At 44.2% G+C, this 13,523-nt stretch overlaps 1 long non-coding RNA gene across 1 annotated transcript; it reads left to right on the top strand.

Moving 5' to 3' along the window:
* Positions 1–6,515: 6,515 nt before the first annotated feature.
* LOC144336600 (uncharacterized) lies at positions 6,516–12,954 on the top strand. The gene is made up of 2 exons (XR_013408496.1): positions 6,516–6,989; positions 12,481–12,954. It is a non-coding gene; the product is annotated as an uncharacterized LOC144336600 (long non-coding RNA).
* The last annotated feature ends 569 nt before the right edge of the window (positions 12,955–13,523 follow it).

Below are 13,523 nucleotides of genomic sequence, written 5' to 3'. Positions count from 1 at the left end.
ATTTCCCCTGAAAGAAACGGATGTTCTACTGGGAATCTTTCTGGGGAAAGCTGTATCTTGGGACTGGAAATGAAGACTCAGGAGGTGGGGCTCGGAGTGGGATAAGGAGAAAAACATCCTCCTTGTTCTGCAGCCTGAGGGGCATGGGAGCGAGAGGCCGGAGAAGCAAGGCACACTCCTGGTGGGGCATAGGCCTGTGGGTGCAACGCAGGGACAGCTGTTGATGGACCCGGGGCATGGGCCACGGCCAGCCTGTATAGGTCATTATATGTGATTCACTCAGCTGCCCCTAAATTCACCAATCTTATTACTTGTTGACAGCCCATGGGAAATGAAGGGAAATGGTGCATCCACCATTGGAGATAGATGGGCCAAGGGGAGGGCAGTGATCACCTGTAGAGGACGATCGTGCCCTGCTGAGTGGCAATTCCTTGAGGCCTCTTGGTAACAGGCCCAAGGGGAGGGGGTCACAGATGCAGAAAGACATGCAGAACCCATTCCATGCATGCCTGAGCTGGATCCAGAAAGCGATGGGGCGCTTTGTAAAGGGCAAGGTAGCAACAGTTCATGCCGTTGTAACTGAAATTATACAGATAATAAGATATGTCCAACAGGTTATGGTAAAAATTACCAGCAAACCAATCTAATGTATCAAAAATTAAAACTACGATGGTATCTTTTTGTTCCCCAACAAACGAGGTTTCTAGGAGGAACTGGACCTAATGACAGGATTTGAGAGGAGGGAAGCTGTGGACAGGTGTGAAGGGTTTCCGGAGAGGAAAGCAGGCGAGGCAGGGGCCCACCTGGAGCTCTCCATGGGCTGTGGTGCAGGGAGGTGGCGGGAGACCCAGGCGGCCCCAGCTGAGGAGAGATGGGGTTGAATACGTGACTCGGCACTAGCTTTTTAAAATAAAGTGCCTGATTTCCTTGCACTCGCTTCCTTGGGCTGTGTCTACCTGGGGATGGTGCAGTCCAAGTGGCTCAGTGTCTGGGGAATTTGATCTATACAGAAAGCCCATCAGGAAAATTCAGCCTCTGCAGATACTCCACTTATTTCTCATTAACAGTGGTTTGGGTTTGAATTATGTTGATAATTGCCTCAACTCTCCACTTCATTTTGCCTATAGATACTTACCCTCAGAGGGGTATTTTGAGGATAAATGAGATACAGGCAAAGTGCTTTGAACTCCTCAGATGAAAGGTAGCATATCAATACAGGCCTTCTATTATTAAGATGCTTCAAATTGCCAATACGTGTATATTTATAATACCCATTACAATCATGGGATATCTTTTCTTTCCTTTTTTTATTTTTTATAAGAAGAAGGCAGGAAAACCTAATTTTTTTTTAACCACACTGCTTTTGTGCGCTTAACATTAACCTTTCCTTCCAAATGTCATTAGCTGCTAATTAAGATGTTGATTTGCAGATTGTATATCTTGCAATAGAAGTGATTTGTGAATGCTTACTAGGTGTTTATCAACCTACACCGCTCATATTGGTTTAGCAAGAGCCTGGTGCATTTTAATTTACTGAGCAGTTTCCCAATTCTCCACTTATTTCTCCATGTGCATAATGAGAAAAAAATGATAAGAGAGGAAAAATGGGAAATACTATAAATAGTTTCTAAAGAAAAATACCATAGGAAAGAGTTATGGCTTTAAGTAGGTACTAAAAGACTGAACAGATTGAATTTATTTTCTCTCTTTAATGGGATACTTTAAGACATAAAATGTGCATATTGGTTATGTGAGCAGGTGTGTACCTGTGTGGATGTGTGCACGTACAAACTGATTATAGTCAGCAAAAGGAAAATGATGGACAGACCTTCTGAATTTTCGGGAACGCACATGCTTTTGTTTTCCAGGGTTGGCCTGTGCCTTTGCCATGCACCCATCTGTAAGATTTCACAAAGAACCTTCTTGCTTCTAAAATCACCTTTAAATCAAAGAAATACAAGGATTATTTAGTTCCTGCAAAGGATTCTGCAACTTAGGGACATTTCCACAGGACTTTTTAATATAATTTATGAATATTTGCTAGCAACATAATTGTCTTTTCTGCTGACATTTTCAAAGCAACACTGTGATTTGTTGGGTCTCTGGAGAGTCCAGCTACAAAACTGATAATTATATTAAATATACATAGACAATAAAGAGTGTGTTTACATAACTATGCCCATAAATATCTGATTGAACAGTCATTGTCCTCAAACCCCTTTTAAGCAGCTCTCTAAGGATTCCAGTTCTAATGACATGATGGTTTAAAAGATGTTGCTCAGTCTTGTTCCATATTTAATTAACTTTCCTTTTTTAAACTTGTGATGGCAGAGACAATAACAAATAGCTCTGAAAAGAGAAAGCGCTTTGAAACATGAGTGAGGCCTTGTTAGGCTTTGTGCGGCACCGACAGGAGGAGATGGGCGTGTGAGCGTCGCTGGCCTGGGACCTCCGGCCCTCCCCTGGGATTCTATTATGAGGCCATTCAGAGCCCTCTAATCCCGTACACCTTCTCTCACACACATGCATCTGTGGATCCAGGCTTCGTGCACATGCTCTTGCATGTAAGCAGCTGCATCTCTAATGATTTCTTCCTCTGGAAACAAAAAGATGAAAGCAAATTGGAAAACCAGCAAGATTTGAGAAGCAGAGGCAGAGGCAGGGTAGTGTAGTGGAAAGAACAGGGGCTGGCCCTTGGCTCTAACCATTGCAGTTTGATCTTGGGTAAGTGCATTAATTTCTTACTGCTGCCTGAACAAATTACAAACTTGGTGGCATAGAACAACACTAAAGTGTTATCTTATACTTCTGGCGGTTGGAAGTCAGAAGTGAGCCTCATAGAGCTAAAATCAAGATGTCAGCTGGGCCGCTTCCTTCTGGAGGCCCTAGTGGAGAATCTGTTTTCTAGAGGTTTCCATATTTCTTGGCTCACACACCTTTCCACCTTCAAAGCTTTCAGTGGCCAGTTAAGTCTTTCCTATATCACACCTCTCTTACCCGGACTGTCCTGCACCTGTCTTCCTTTTTTTTTTTTTTGAGAAAGAATCTCACTCTGTCACTCATGCTGGAGTGCAGTGGTGCGATCTTGGCAATTTTGGCTCACTGCAACCTCTGCCTCCTGGGTTCAAGTGATTCTCCTGCCTCAGCCTCCCAAGTACCTGGGACTACAGGCATGTGCCACCACGCCCAGCTAATTTTTTTTTTTTTTTTTTTTTTTTAGTATTTTTAGTAGAGACAGGGTTTGACCGTGTTACCTGGATGGTCTCAATCTCCTGATCTCGTGGTCTGCCTGCCTCGGCCTCCCAAAGTGCTGAGATTACAGGTGTGAGCCACCAAGGCCAGCCTGTCTTCCATTTTTAAGGACCCCTGTTACTACATTGGATCCATTCAGCGAATCTACAATGATGCCCTTATCTCAAGATCCTTAATCACATCTGCCAAGCCCTCCTACCTTATAAGTTAACATATTCACAGGTTCCAGGGATTAGGATGTGGACACCTTTGGGGGCCATTATTCTGCCTACCACGGTAAGTCAACTAATATTATCTGTTAATGAGGGAGGCAGTATGAAGTAGATTTGTTCATCCAACAAATTAAGGTCTGCATGACACAATAGTAAATAAGATAGACTCAATCCCTGTCCTCAACAGAGCTTTCAGTATTAAGGGAGAGGGAAGCATTATCCAGAAAAAGTAAACACAGTTAATTTCGGCTCTGTGAAGGGCTACAGAAAGAAGTGTAAGCATAAGGAGAGTGTTTTACAAAGCAATCTGGCCTACCTGTAGGTGAAAGGGGCAGGAGCAGTCAAGGAAGACTTCCTTGAGGAGGTGACATTAAAACAGAGACATAGGAAATGACTTGGAGTTATTCAGGTCAAGTGTGTGCAGGGGGTAGGCCTGGTGGAGGAGCTGATGAGGAACTTCCAGTTACAGGGCATAGCCAATGTCCATGTTTAGGCTAGGAGTGTGGGGTGGAGGAACTCAGAAGTGCCTGGGGCTAGCACGTAGAGACAAGAAGGAGAAAGCTTTGCTGTCTCATCTATTGAGCTAAGGGAGGCAGTGGGAAGTTAAAGCTTACAGGCGTTTCGCCACAGGTCAGGCACTGCTCCACGAGGTTTATGTGGAACTGATTCCTGTAAGATAGATACTATCACAATCTTCATTTGTAGATCATGAAACTGAAAGTCAGAGAAGCTACATGACCTCCCCAAGGTAACCCACCTTGCAGAACCAGGACTCACACTAGAGTGTGCCCTCAATCACTATGCAATCACTGTCCTGCTTCTCAGGCAGGACTGTGGGACCTGGACATTTGACACTTATTCTAAGGGCAATTGGGAGCCATCGAGGAGTTTCAAACACTGCAGACAGAGTACTCTGGGTAATTGATTGGAGGCATCAGGCCAGGGAGGAAGCAGTAACTCTCAGGTGAAACAATATCAGCCCAGTCTGCAGTGGTAACGCTATGGATGGGGAGAAATTGAGAAACTCAGTAAATATTGAGAGAGTCAAATTGACAAGTCTTGCTTATTGATGTGGGGTGAAGGACCGAAGGAGGTGTTAAAGATGATGTCCTTGCTTCCAGCCAGATTGTATTCGAAGGAGCCGTCAGTTCTATCCCTCTCAAGCAAAGGGCTCATGTGAAGCTGCGGATGACAAATGTAAACATGCTAAAACCGTAAAACCATGGAGGAGCTTCTTACGTGAATAAGAAAATAAGCTAGGACTTACAGGTGTGAGTGGGTTTCAACTTCTCAATGAAAATTCAGCAGAATTGCTCTGTGGCAATCCTGCAGGAGATGAATCCTGCTCACCATCACTGCTATGATTCTGTGTTTGTGGTGAACTCTTTCTAATTGTCATCAATTATGATTCATTTACTTTTAGGTGTCTTGCTCGTCATAATATTATCATTTGTAAGTCTTTCCCTTTGCAGGCTGTGAGAATCTGTTGTGACATCTCAATAAAGCAGGATTCAATCAAGGTGTGAATGAATTGTTAATCTTGTTATAAATAGAAGGTACCATATGTCAGGATGTGAGGGATGTCTCCTTCTTTGTTGCAAACAGTGTTCCTGAAACTAAACAAAAGAAGTTTCGGAAATAGCTGGTTCAGCTCACGGAGCTTCCCATTATATAATGGCCAACAAGTCTCCGCAGTGGATTCCGATTTCTGGGAGTCATCTTCACACTTATTTAGAATCATCATTTGAAAGAAAAAATTAGTGTCAGGTTTGGGTATCAGAACCCCAGGGATCTCCAGTTCTCCTGATTTTGACTGTGGAGTTAGCCTTACAATTCTCTGTGTCTTCCGGAGGCACATCCGACGAGCCATTTGATCAAAATATCTTTTTCCTTCTTTACCTTTTCCCCATGGTGTGCAGATTTAGAAAAACAGGGCTAAATTGACTGAGCTCCAGCCCAAACCAGTTCATGAAAAATATACTGTGAGTCTTTTTTTACACGTGCGCTCTCAGCAGTGAGGGCTCTGGCCCGCTCTGGCCCTGATAACACGTCCTAAATGTGCTCCTCAGCACCTGCGGCAGTGTGCTTTCTGAGGAAAGCCTGCGTGTGCTCAGAGGTCCAGCAAACGCCAGAACCAATAAAGCTTAAATTAGCATCCCATAATCTAGAGCTATTTCCCCTCTGCTCTTCCAGAGCCCTCCCCAACGCCTCCTCCTCCCCCAACTCCTAACCCAATCAAAATGTGTTTGTACCTTGTTCCATTTCTTCAGGGCCTCTCTAAGTGACTAGCTTGTTAGTTCAAAATAAAGTTAATGGCTAATAATAGTTCTCCCCCAGTGCCCAGTGGCATTTCCACTGAGGATCAATGCAGAATGGTGGAAAGAGCTTGGATTTTGGAATCAGCCATGTTTGGGTCCAAGTGCTGGCTTTTCTATTCACTAGCTGAGTGTTCTGGCTGGTTTTTTGGGTGTTTGTTTGTTTTGAGACAGTCTTTCTCTGTTACCCAGGCTGGAGTGCAATAGCACGATCTTGGCTCTCTGCAACTTCTATTTCCTGGGTTCAAGCAATTCTCCTGCCTCAGCCTCACCAGTAGATGGGATTATAGGTGCCCGCCACCATGCCTGGATAATTTTTGTGTTTTTAGTAGAGATGAGGTTTCGCCATGTTGGCCAGGATGGTCTCGAACTCCTGACCTCAGATGATCTCCCTGCCTTAGTCTCCCAAAGTGCTGGGATTAGAGGTGTGAGCCACTGTGCCCGGCCTGGCTGTTTTTTCTAAAAGGTTTTTAGAAATTATAGCCCCATCTGTAAAATTGTGAGTCATACATCATGGAGTTGCTATGAGGATAAAAGAAAATAATGTGTGTTAGCAGCTAGTACAGAAACTGGCCTATTTATTGATAATTGGGCAGAGGCCAGATGCAGCCCCCTGGATACCCACCTCAGCCATCAGTCACACTGACCATGTGGAGACTGGTATTGTCATTCCCTTCTTCTCTCCAGCATTTTCTCCTTCCCCTCTTTCCTTCCTGCCTTCCTTCCTTCCTTTTTTTTTTCCTTTCTTCTTTCTTTTCCGGTGGTTCATTGAGCTCCAGCTGGCTTCAGAAGATGCTGTCTCATTTTTTCACTATTACTAATACAGGGTGCAAAGAGCATCACGGCACAAAAATACGAGAAGGTGGGAAGCCCCGTGCCTGGTAAAGAGCCATTTAGAACAATAGCCCTTCTGCCCCGTCCCTCCAACATTCACTGTCAACTTGTTTCACAATAGTCATTAAAGACACGAAGGAAGTGTTGATAAGCTCCATGATTCATTCAAGGGCCAAGGTTAATTTTTATTTATTCCCAGGTCATCACAAACAGAGGCAGATGGTGGTGGCATTTCCTTCTTGCCGGGAGCTCAGATACTATCTGGACAGATTTCAGCAGGCTTTGTATCCGCTCCCTCTCAGCGCCACAGCTTTCCTGGATAAAGCCCCAGCCACCCAAACTGCAGACTGATTTTATTTAACCAAGATGACTTGCGGTAAGTAATTGAGGTCACTTGGACCTGGCTGGAGGAAAGCCAGCATTGCCAAGGAGAAGGGCTGACATCGTTTATCCTTCAGTGGCTCTTCCTTTAGAGGATTTATTTTTGGTGACCCATTTAGGAGGTAGCTTACTAAGCTGTGACGATCAGTTTATTGAAAAGTGACTTTCTTGGAATTTTACTAGTGTCAGGTGACTTTGGGATGGTTTGAAACAACAGATTGTGGAATCTACTTATGTAGTGCTATAGGAACGATCGTAAAGTCATATCCAGAGTTAATTGGTTTCCTGTTACACACGTGTAAGTAGACGATGTGGCTCCTACTTTCAGAGCTTACCTTCCAGGTGAAGAGGGCAGTCATAGCATATTCATAAATACCATGAGACTGTAATGTAGTGTATGGCCAGTGCATTTGTGGGCAGCGTACAAATGCCAGTCAAGTACCCATCCTGCTCCTTCAGGTTCACAGAAAACTGAGAACAGCACAGGGATGTAGATGAAGAGCAAAGAGTATCAGCTTTATTCCTGCCTGGATGGAATCCAGTAACCCCTTAAAGCAGAGCTTCCAGTTGGTCTGGAACCACAGAACAGCTTCCATCTGGCTTCCCCCAAGTAGACTTGGAGGTCTCTCTGGGGAGTTGGGTCTGCACATCAGACTGACCAGCACACAGAAGGGAGCAAGGAGCCAACTTGGGCCGAGCAACAGACAGATCAGAAAGCACCAAAGTGAGACCAAACCGAGGCCCCAGATTTGGCTCTTCCCTCCGTTAACGTGACCCAGTGGTTGGCAGCTTCTCCCCATCTTACCAAAAATGTCACTTCTTTTCTGCAGAGAGGAATAAGTAAGAAGGTGAAGGGAAAGGTCAGCTGTTCCCCTGCGACTGTTACTCCCTCCTGTGGGTGGGGCTGAGGTTTTTTTTTCTTTTGCTATGGAAATGAGAGGACAAGAATGAGTATTTGTCTCTAAGTTGTAATTTAAGAACACAAAGCTGGAGATCAGAAGGCATCAAGAATGACGAGACTTAGAAGGATTAAGACTAGGAATCTGGACATATTCCCCCAGTGGGGCATGCTCTGGCTGTTCTGAATTAAACGTGGTGCTGAGTGGGAACCTGGCTAGGGGAGGCATGTGTGGTGCCTGGAGCATTCGGTGGGAGTTCACGCAACCAGACAGCCTCAGAGACGTCCAGGCAGCTGGGACAATCAAAGGGACGAACTATTGGCAAGCAGGAAATAATCAGAGAACCAGGTCAATCAGGAGGCAGGCAAAATAGCACTGAGGAGGTCTGACATCAAGTAACAGGATGGAGCTTAGGTCAGGCTGGGCAGGAGACAGGCAGAAACACAATTGTGGAGAAACTGAAACCCTGTAAGGACACTCAAGGTGAAGCTCAGGAAGAATGGGGCAAGAGAAGGGTCTCTACAGCCTGGGCAACATAGTGAGACCTCATCTCTACAGCAAATAGAAAAATTAGCCATGCGTGGTGGTATACATCTGTGGTCCCAGCTATGCGGGAGGCTCAGGTGGGAGGATCACTTAAGCCTGGGAGGTTGAGGCTGCAGTGAGCTACGACTGTGCCACAGCACTCCAGCCTGGGCAACAGGGCACGAACTTGTCTCAAAAAAAAAAAAAAAAAAAAAGAGAGAGAAAAAGAGAGAGAGAGAGTGAAGGTGCTCGAAAAAAACCTAGAGCATCAGTCAGAAAACAAGCCAGAAGACAGTTTTTAGCCCTGAGGCACCAGGTTTGAGGGCATTGCAACAAGACTGATCTGATACTATTAATAACTACAAGCACTAAGGAATTAAAGCTCTAAAATGTCTTAACACAGTTCCTGTAACCCTTGAAGGACTCAATAAACATTATTATTTTATTTTTTGATTTGATTACAATTTTGTTATTTGATTAAAAATAAATTTTATTATTTTTATTATTTGATTAAAAAGCTGGAATTAACTTGAGTACTAATTTTATTATTTGATTGTATTGATTTTATTTTTTATTTGATTAAAAAGCTGAAATTAGCTTGAGTACTAAGTGAAGGCTTTCAATTCAAAACGTATTCTGAATGGTGGACTCTTCACCCTTGACACCAAAGGGGTGATCAAATCTGGGTGAACCTGGAGAACTTTTGGCCTCTGTTACATTCTGTATCCCTGTGAAATCCACCAAGAAATCTTTTTCCAGCTCTTACTGGCATTTGTTTGGCCATCATCTCCATGCTCAGGAACCAAATCTTGCCGAAATTTGTCTTAAATAGAAGTACTTTAAAGGCAGAAAATATATAATCCTGAATTTTCATGCCCTGAAGCTGGTTATGAGGAAGAGGTGAACCTTAATAAAATGTTTCCAGGGAGGATGGTGATAGCTGCTATCAGGTAAGCATCACCAGTATTAATATCCCGTCTCACTGGGTTGTTTTAAAAATCAAATGTGATCATGTGTTTAAAATGCCTAGTGCAATGCTGGCACCCAGTGTGTGTTTATAAATGATTGATAACCTTTCATTTGATTTAAACATAAAATTTCTAGGACATACCCTATCACCTCCCTATCTCATTATCGCTAACACACACACATACACACACACACAAAATGTGCTCTGCCACCAGCACATTTAATGATTAGCTGATGTTACAAAGAATAAAAAGTGGAATGTACATGATAGAATTGTTACGAAGATGATTTGTATAAGTAAAGGGCTTAGAAGAAAGGATGACTGACAAGCAGTAAGTGCTCTATATAAGTATTAGGTGCTGTTAGGAATAGTAGTAGTAGTAGCATCAAACTTCCTCGTTTCTGTGGCTTTAGGTCCTGTCATCCACGATTAAATCAAATCCCAGGTACAGTCTGAACACGGTGTGTGGATAAGAAGTGGGTAGAAATTTAAGTTTAAATTTTAAACCTAACATAAACTTACTACTACAAATTACAACGAAGTAGTAAGTTTATGTTAGGTTTAAAATTTAAACCTAAATTTTCCAGTGATGACAACTACTAATACAAGTCATAGTAGTCATTGTCATAGTATTTTCTATCAGATGCCCTCTCTGTTGCTCATTGCCCTGCAGAGCAGAAGGGTAGATTTTGCAGACGATTCAGGAAAGGAGAAGTTCACTCGTATTGGCAGGAATGGATCCTGCCACGCTCAACGCAGGAACCCACCCCTACATCACCCTCATGTAGTCTAAGAAATCTGTCTGGCAACAGACTCCATCCATAGTCCACCGCATTTGAACCATGTTCACAGCCTTCCTTTTCCTACATCTATTTACCATTTCAGACTTTAGATGCCATCTTTATGAGAAGTCGGGAGATGAAGAAGGAATCTGGGAGAATTGTATTTTGAGATATTATTTAAATTAAAGGGATTCTGGCTGGGCGCGGTGGCTCACGCCTGTAATCCCAGCACTTTGGGAGGCTGAGGCAGGTGGATCACAAGTCAAGAGATCAAGACCAGCCTGGTCAACAAAGTGAAAGCCCGTCTCTACTAAAAATACAAAAATTAGCTGGGCGTGGTGGCACGTACCTGTGGTCCCAGCTACTTGGGAGGCTGAGACAGGAGAATCGCTTGAACCCAGGAGGCAGACGTTGCAGTGAGCCGAGATCATGCCACTGCACTCCAGCCTGGTGACAGAGCGAGACTCCATCTCAAAAAAAAAAAAAAAAAAAAAAAAAAAAAAAAAAAAAAAAAGTGATTCTTTAGATGATTGCATGAGTCGAGCTTTGTTAGACTGGTGTAAATCTAATTGTTATTTTTCCCTTCTACCTGACAGATGGGTGCTCATGAAAGTGATCAAATCAATTAATAGGAAAATGACAAAGCTACCAGTTCCCTGCACCCTTTGGTGTATGATGTTGAGACACCGTGGATATGAACATCCAGGCTTTCACCATTTAACCTTATTCGTGTAGAAGAATCTTGGCTCATGGCCCCAGAGTGGTGACATTTTACTAGCTCCATTAATTAGCATCATATTTTGGTAACGGTTTAGGGTTCCCAGGGATGAATCATGTACACAAAAGAATAAAGAAAGTTAAATGAAGATCCGGAGATTCTTGTGGTTAATGTGCAGCTGTATGTTCCAATATCAATCGATGAAAACATTGTTGGATATTGTCATACTTTTGGAGCTAATGAGTCCTTGCTTTGTTTTCCTTGCCTCTACTCTGATTACCATCCCCAGAGGCAGGTTCCAGATGTGTCATAGCTGTAGGCAGGTCAGTCTGAGCTTGGGGAAAGCTTAGTATTTAATTACTTTTCCTATTTTTTGTTGACCTGGGACGACAAAAAATGAATGGGTTCATTTTTTGACTCACTGAACCCATCAGTCTCCCTTGCTGTAATCTGACTGATTCCTTCTTTCACCCAGAATCCAGTCCCCTGTGTCCCAGCATGTCCCCATTCTGATACTCCTGTGGTCTTCGATCCCCAGGAGTTTGGTTGAGAATTTCTCAAAGCTGCTGGCCTCTTAGTCTACCTGTCTGCATTGGCTGTGGCCAGTCTGTGGGCTCTTGTGGGCATCCCCTGTTTCCTCCTCTAGGACCAAAGTGTGCTCTTGGCCTGCACTTTGAAATTCAGGAATTTCCAGGTCCTTGGACATGATATCCAGGCAGACCAAATTTTGTCAGCAGGATCCACGCTGCCCAGAGCGTGGGTTGCATATTTGTTCATTAACAACACTTGCCCAGCACCCAGCGTGTACTAGCACTATGTGGGGTGCTAGCAATATAGCAGTGACAAAACAGTCACAGTCTCTTTCCTCTGTAGGGCTTTTGGTCCAGCTTGAAGATCAGGAGCCAGGTTCTGAACTCCCACCTACTCCTTATCCACACACTGTGCTCAGAATGTACCTGGGATTTGATTTAATCATGTACGGTAGGACCCAAGGACACAGAAATGAAGACTTTTCTACTCACAGATTCCGAGAAACAGGAGACAAGGCACTCCACACAGGCCACATGGGGAAGCACCAGGGTTGGTCGGGAGCAGAAGGAGCGAGGAGAAAACATGGACAAGAATTTACTGTGTTTTTTCGGGGAGAATACGTGAGACCGAGTAAGCAGGCTAAGCAGGTTTAGCACTGGCTAGTTTGAAAAACTGTAGTGGGCTCAGGGGTGCTGGGGCTGCTCCTAGTTGTCAGGCACTAGGCCCTGGGGTGATTAGGGCAGGTGGAATGTGGTCCCGAACATAGAGTCCTGTGGGAGCCCAATAGAGGAGCTGGAGGATGGACTCCAATCGGTTGGTTTGCATATGAAAGGCGCGCTCCAGGTGAGTCATTTACCATCTCCAGGAATTTTAGCTAGCTCGGGGAGGGGCGGTCTCTCCGGGGTCAGCAAGGCCCCAGATGTCAAAGCATCAGAATTAAAAGACAAGCTTAACATACACTGCTTTGATGACTCTGAAAATGTGATATGAACTGTGTCCTCTAAACCAAAAGACTTATTCTGATAATTTCAAAAAAAATGACAGAAATTCATCTTTATTAGCACACAGGCTGTTTCCTCTGTCTGGACTTGACAACCTAAAGAACTACTACTGATTTTTCCTCTGCTAGCTCCTCTGTGAAGCCCTGGCTGAAGTCATGCGTACAGGTGAACACCTGGCTCCTGGACTCGACGGCACCTTTTAAATACTCGGAAGAAGGGGCTGGGTGCAGTGGCTCTTGTCTGTAATCCCAGCATTTTGGGAGGCTGAGGTGGGAGGATTGTTTGAGCCCAGCATTTCGAGACCAGCCTGGGCAACATAGAGAGACCCCATCTCTACAAAAAAAGGACAAAAAATTACCCCAGCATGGCAATGCATGCCTGTAATCTCAGCTAATCAGGAGGCTGAGACAGGAGGATTGCTTGAGCCTGGGAGGCTGAGGCTGCAGTGAATCATGATTGTGTCACTGTACTCCAGCCTGGGTAACAGAGTGAGAACCTGTCTCAAAAAACAAATAATAAACCAAAAATATTCCCAAGAAGCATTTCTCACGTGGGTTATTGCTACTTGTTGGTTTCTCTGTCTCCTGATTATTTGTTGAACTCATTGGATGAAAAGATGATATCTTGATTCAATTCTGCGACACTAGCGGCCTGCATGACACCTGATAGAAAGACTGATGGTAAATAGAATCAACAATTGTTCTTTAAACTCTTGATTGCTCCTAGGCTGCAAAAGCTTTCAGGAACATTCTCCTAATGAATAGGAACTAAAATTTATTGAGCATGGATGGTACAGCAGACACGGTGCTGGATGATTCATATCCACGTGCAACTTGGCCTTCACAACAGCCTTATGTGATGGAGGCCGTTGCCCAATGTTACAGATTAAGAAATTAAAGTCCAAGGAGTTTGTTCCATGATTAAAGTCACACAGTGCTGAAGAACCCAGGACCCCACCCCCATTGCCTCCCAGCTGCCACTACTTCCTGAGCCAACCCCAACTCAGCCCCTCTCAGAGCACACATGGCCCTGAACCTCCTTTCTCTGTGAAGAGTTCCCCAAAGACTTTCTACATTGGCTCTGCCCACAGGGGAACATCCACT

This window comes from Macaca mulatta, chromosome 18 (assembly GCF_049350105.2).
Source record: "Macaca mulatta isolate MMU2019108-1 chromosome 18, T2T-MMU8v2.0, whole genome shotgun sequence".
NCBI classification, from domain to species: Eukaryota; Metazoa; Chordata; class Mammalia; order Primates; family Cercopithecidae; genus Macaca; species Macaca mulatta.
This window is presented reverse-complemented; position numbering and strand designations above follow the sequence as displayed.